Below are 6,911 nucleotides of genomic sequence, written 5' to 3' on the forward strand. Positions count from 1 at the left end.
AAAACAACAACAAAAAGCACCGGTGAATCTCACTTATTTAATGTTTTTTTTATCTTCAACCCATCAAAGTATGTTCACATATAATTTTGTCCATCTGCGGTAAAGTGGGATATCTCCTATGTTGATGTCCTGGAATATCGATATCTACAGTAATTATAATAGTTTATTCTTTTTTTATTTTGTGTAAAGAACACACTACACTAGTATAGTTTTCGCTCATAGCTGTTTGATGTAGAAATTCTGAAAAAGTAGAAATTTAATAGTCGATGGTAATATTGAAAGAAAACGCGTCATATTGATCAGTGAGGTCATGGTTATATCTGTAGAACATTTGTGTAATGACCTTGATGAATGGATAACATAACCTTGTCCACTTTAGTTGCATTTTATTGCAGAGTAAACGAGGTTAGAGAAGGTAGTCAATACTCTGTAATAAATGGAAAATGACTACAAAGGGAGAGGTTACCATTAACAAAGACAGAAATATCTTATAGATTAAAAAAAAACAACAAATTCGAAGAAATTTCAGTGTTAATATGTAGTGTCATTTTTCATCTTTGAATGTCAACCTCATTTGGGTAGATATGATGACGACAGCCACCAATTAAAGAATAGTTTGTAAGAAGACACCATCAATATATAATGGTCTTGATGCTTAATGCTTAATGATCACACTCACCTATAAAATGCCTACCACGAACATATGAAGCGTAACCGAGAAAGCTTGTGACCATACCTAACAATTCTAATTTTGTTTGACCATTGCAATTTGGATAGTCCTTTAAAGCCAAAACGGACTACGTGTTTACCACCGTCTACATAAATTTGGTAAAGCATGTATTCAACATTTCAGTTCATCAAAATCTACACAAAATATGATATGATAGCAATTATACTCTTTTGTGATTTCATCGGGCTTATCATTTGGTTTAGCCCTTTTTGACACAAGAACAATTGGACTAGTCATTGGAATATTTTCCTTCCCATTAACCTAAACAATAATACATTGTTTTAACAATTCATTTAATTGATATCGTAAAACCTCTCTTATCAGGTGCCAACATGTATGGTTTGTGATGCTTAGACTTAAAACCAGATTTCAATGTAATCCCATGTTCAACAACCCCTGTGTAATCCAAATTTGGGTTATCATTAGTCACAAAAATGACTTTTTGCACAGTTTATCAAGTAAAACATTTGTCCGACATGAAGTAAGATTTTCATCAATATTAACACTAGATCTGAAATTTATAAACAAAGTTTCAGAACCTTGTGCATCTTACATATTTGCATACTCTACTCTATTTATCTTAAAATTATCATCAAAACAATGAAACGAAGCTAATAAAGTACCCTTACCTAGAACTGTCATCCTAGAATTCGAGTGGTCTTCTAAATATATATTTGCTGTCTAAGGTTAAATGTCAAATAGGTGAAACACTAGCTCTGTATGATGGTAGACAGAACAATTCTAAGGCATTAACAAATTCAACAAATTTTCTTATTTTTTTGAACTTCTTATGTATATACGATTACAGTCCGACCATGAGAAAAAGATGACTATTTTTACTGAAGTGTAGAGAAAATGTTTGGAGGCACTCCTGCAACGAATTACCTAGTGCTAGAACACAAGATGTTTTTTAAACGCAATGAATCCTAAAGATCCTGGCGTCGAATTCACAAGAAAACGTAAGTGTGAAATTTATCGTAAATTATAACGTCACAATGCTATTTTCTGTTATGACGTCATTACTTACAATCAACTTTACTCTTGACTTTTTTGTGAATTCGACGCCTGAGTTTGAACAGCTAAAGACTGTACATGCAACCATAGACTAACAACAAAGGATCCAATGACCAAATGGACAGTAGGCAGGGTATGATTATATTGTATTATTTAACTCATACTAAAATACAATATGTCTATTAATACATCGAAATCTGGAGAATAATTAGTAGTATTTATTCAAACTACTGATCAATTTTATCTTTATTCCAAGACATCTTTAAACCTTGATATACTATATTCATATATATGATTACTTGTTAATTGTTCTAATACATATTTTGAATATGTTTAAAAGAGTTATCAAGGGAACCAAGGTTATAGCGGTAATCAAAAGAATGTAATCCAGGGACAAAGACCAGACATGGAAAACAGACATGCACAACAAAGAACATAAAGTAACTGAAATCATACATACAAAGTAACTAAAGAAAATGAGAAACTCGGACTCCACTAAAAACTGGGAGCATGGACCAGGTGCACCGGTATGACCGATTTTGGACATCTGAATGGTTCATATTTGTAAGCTAAAAACAAATATTTTAAAATTAATCCACGTGATTCTCTATTTACCTTTAAAAAAGTGCTTAAATAAAAATATTCATATGTAACCTGCAATTTTACAAATTAGTTTATTGTGTTAATCTTTTGTAAAAAAAAGTAGTGTGTTCCTCTGGAATAAAAAAAAAATACAGAACAAAATAAATGTATAGTGCAGTGTACTTGCATGTAGCATGTAAATGAAAGTATATCAAATAGAAGTTCAGAAGTTCAGAAGAAAAAAATGTGAAAGTATTTAATATTGCGAAATCTTCCCATTCTATCGTATGAGGGAAATTTGAGATGTAAAAGTGGGAAGGGGGATGGGGATAGTATTTTGGGGACAACGGTGAATGTGGAGGATGAGTAAATTAGTTTTAAATGAATTTATTGTAATATAATAATATATAATATGAGTTATTTATTGGCATGAAATATGTGTTTGGTTTAATTACAGGTAGCAGCGTAAATGTTGATAAAAAATTTAAATGATTAAATTTGATCATGTAAATATAAAGAAAAATGTAATGGGAAAATATTCACTAATTCAATATTGCTTTCTATAACAGTCACAAGTGCATAAATGTAACACTTGTAGTTCTTCAAAATGTCACAAATATTATATATTATACATACTATTCTATAAAGACAAAGAACGTAGGTCATCAGGGGCCTCCAAAGGACATGGAAGGGCTTACAAATAAAACATATATAATTTGTTTTTAAATTGTATTACATTTAGTTATTTTGATGCTTCTGTTTTTGTAGCTACTGTTATAGTTAAGGAGACCAAACTGACTGAGTTAGGGTTAAAAAATCACAAGAATCCAAAGGCAATCAGTAGAGAAAATGATAATAGATAATTAAAAAGAAATACATAATAACAAGTACGATGAAAAAAACGATAGCATTTACCAGGTGCTCCGGTGGAGTAAGCGTCCACTGAAACGTGTGCAGAGTAAGTATAATAAAATGCCACGTCCGGGAGAGGGGGAAGATAACGGGAAATATGTATTACTCGGTTAACATGATGAAGATAGATACACCACAACGAATAACGAGTTTATGATGACGTACATAATTTTTATGAAATGACGATTTTAATCTTTAAGCAACATAGATGTTATCAGATCTTCCTGACTAAATGATTGTCTTACGATGTTGGCGCTGACCAAGTTCGTCTACATTTGCTTACTCCTAATGTCTACGCGATATCTCCTCATTCCCTTAGTGTCTTGTCCAGTCTTCCCAATAGCATACATGGTTCAAACGTTCCATAAGACTACTCTCCTGGTGGTTTTAAAGTTATACAGCCTATCTATCAGCAAGTAGACTTCCGCTGGGCTTTCACGCCGCTGATTCATGACGACATCGTCATGTAATTGTGTATTACTTATGTGATGTTTTAGAAAGCAAGAGAAGTAAACAAAGGCAAAACAACGCACACATTGTACCCATTACAGTGTCATTTGGTAGACTTTATTAAGTTTTTGGTAAACCAACTCCCCAAATATTGCAAACGATGTTTGCTTAATGTAAAGTGGTCGTTATTAGTGTATGCTTTCTGAAATGTTGTTTTCAGTCGATGTTTGAAAAACTTTCGACAATATTTTTTAGTTATTGTAATGTAAAAAGTATCATTTTGAAGACATATGTCATTCAATGTTATACTTATATCTTATTTTATCCCACTTTAGCTGGATGATTTACTGTTTTCGTCAATTTAAATGGTCAAAGTCGTACTCTGATGGCAAATTCACTTTTTATTTGCTAAGAGGAACTCGTGCATCGTTACGGCGTATACAACTACACCACGTAAGCCAATTTATTCAACGTTTTATAGTTTTCCTTTCGTCTAATGACTACCCAGACTTGACATTTTCATGAGTAACTGGGTGGGTGCCTTGAATGAAGCAGAGAACCTTATTTACTGGAGCTCTCAATGTCTATCGAGTTTACCATATATTATAAAATTCGGAGTAGACGATTTTAAGTTTAAAAGTTTTTTTACAAAATTATAGATCATCCTTTTCAGAAATATCGGTCTTTCCAGAATCCATATACTAAAATTTGTTTCACAATTTTATCAAATAAATCTATTTGTAACTTTAAATTTGTGTATATTTCATTCCTTCTTTAAAAACTTTATATGTTGCTTTTGTTACCTTGCCTAATAAACTCTTTTTGGTAACATCAAAATTACAAGTTTTCGTAAAAATAACTCCAAGATAATAGAATTCTTTCACTTTTTCAATTACACTGTTTTTAAAAGTGAATGTTAGGTCACAAGAGAGACTACCCATGCTAAATACTAACACTTTCGTTTTATCTACATTAACTGTCAGTTTCTAGACATCACAGTAGATTGAAGAAGGTAATCCATTGTTTTTTTTTTTTTTTATAAATCTGCAATTAAAACGGTATCATTTGCATAGGGTGAAACAAACAGCTCCATGCATATATCTAGAAATATTTCGATTTCTTAAGATACTCAGTTTTGATCATTTATATTGTGGGACTGTAAAAAGTCTTCTAGATCATTTTAAACATGGAGAAAAAAAGGCGACAAATTCTCATCCTGTCTCACACCAGTTTCACAGCTAAAAGTCGGATGTTAAAAGTAGTTTATAAGAACGCCCGTCTTGCCAAACTTTATAAAAGACCTTTTTCACCAAATCTATAAACGAGCATTACAGTTTTTCGTTCAGATTTTAGAACTTGGAACAAAATATGGATCGCGAAGATATTATCCACCGTGGAATATTTTTTGTCTAAAGCCTTATTGATTTTCCTTTAAGATAGGAAACTCTTCAGAAAAGTGCTCAACCAAGCATTTAATATCGCAGTCAAATGCGGATCATTCGGATCTCCTTTGTTTTTGTTCTTGTTTTTATTTATTGGTTTAATCATCCCTATTAACCAAATACTAGGCAAAATTCCTGAGTCAAAGACAACATTGACAAGTTTGTAATATATATCAATGACAATATCTGATGTATTTTTGATATACTCATTAATTATCTTATCTCCACCGCATGCTTTACTATGCATAGGTTGTTAATACATGTAATGATCTCGTCTCTAGAAATGTAACCGTTTATAAGTTCGTTTTGTACATTTTTTTTCCGATTTTAACAGTGGTGTTGTATTTCTTGATTTTTTCACAAAGGTGAAAGAAAAGTTGACAATTCTGAATGAAAATTCATCACGTTTGTCGTAAATTGTGGTCAATAGTTTTCCTTTACCATCGATTTCTAAGTGTAGGTCAAGATATGAGACTTACTTTAAAGTGTCTGTAGTATCCTTAATCTCAAGATCTTTGGGTTAGATGTGAGGTATCAAATTCCAGAAATTAGGATTGTTTTAAGATAATACGTCATCTAAATAACGGAAACTGAGATTAAAGGATTTAGCTAAATTATATTCTATCTTTCGGATCAGATCAACTATAAGAAATCGAATTCCACCGTCCACAGTTGCAATTTTGTACCATATTCAACTTGAAATACGACCATTGCCTAGAAATTGGTTCGTTCAATGAAATTGACCCCAATCAGAAGTTTACAGAAGTGAACATAAGCACGAATTAATTGACCAATAAATACTTTCTAATTAATATTGGATCGATCTATAGTTGAACTTGTGTAAATGTTTCTTTACGGTAAACGCCATCTTTTGAAGAAACTCATATCATGTAAGTTTTGCAACCTTTATGATTAAAGAATTCACAATAATGTAATTTGAAAATGTGAAAAAAAAAATGACGGCCATTCGGTCAACATGCATGCAATTTCAGTGCAAGAAAAAAAAACGATTTTGGGATTAATAAAACAGAAAATGAAAAACAACAAGAGAAAAAAAAAGCTGTAAAAAAACCAACTGAAACAAAAAAAAATAATAACAAAAACAACAAACAGCACCAGTGGATCTCACTTTTTATTTTTTTAGTTTTATCTTCAACCCATATAATTTTGTCCAACTGCGGTAAAGTTTTGTCACATCTCCTATGCTGATGTTAAGGAATGTTCATCGACTGTAATCATGCTAGTATATTCTTTTTGTATTTTGGTGAAAGAACGCATTACAATAGTGTAGTTTGCTCATAGCTGTTTGATGTAGAAATTCGGAAAAAAATAGAGATATGGTGTATTATCGTATTGAAAGAAAACACGCCATATCAGTCAATGAGGTTATGGGTATATCCATAGAACATTTATGTAACGACTTTAATCAATGGATAACACAACCTTGTCCAAGTTGCGTTCGTTTATAAAAAAAGTATATATATATCTATATCTATATATATATTAGTTGCATTTTATTTCAAAGTAAATGGGGTTAAGGTCGGAACTTAATACTCTAATAGATAGAATATTACTACAAGGAGAGAGGTTACCAATGAAAAATTCACTGAAATATCTTTTATATTTTAGCTAAATGTAGTTAAAGCCAATTGATTTCGAAGGAATTTCAGTGTTTAAGTAGAATGTCTTTGAATGTCAACCTCATTTGGGTATGATATGATGTAGACAAACACCATTTAAAAATAATTTGTAATAAGATGTTAACACTTAATATATAAAAA

Source organism: Perna viridis, chromosome 15 (assembly GCF_037379345.1).
Source record: "Perna viridis isolate PV_CMFRI_1.1 ecotype Kerala chromosome 15, ASM3737934v1, whole genome shotgun sequence".
Lineage (NCBI taxonomy): Eukaryota > Metazoa > Mollusca > Bivalvia > Mytilida > Mytilidae > Perna > Perna viridis.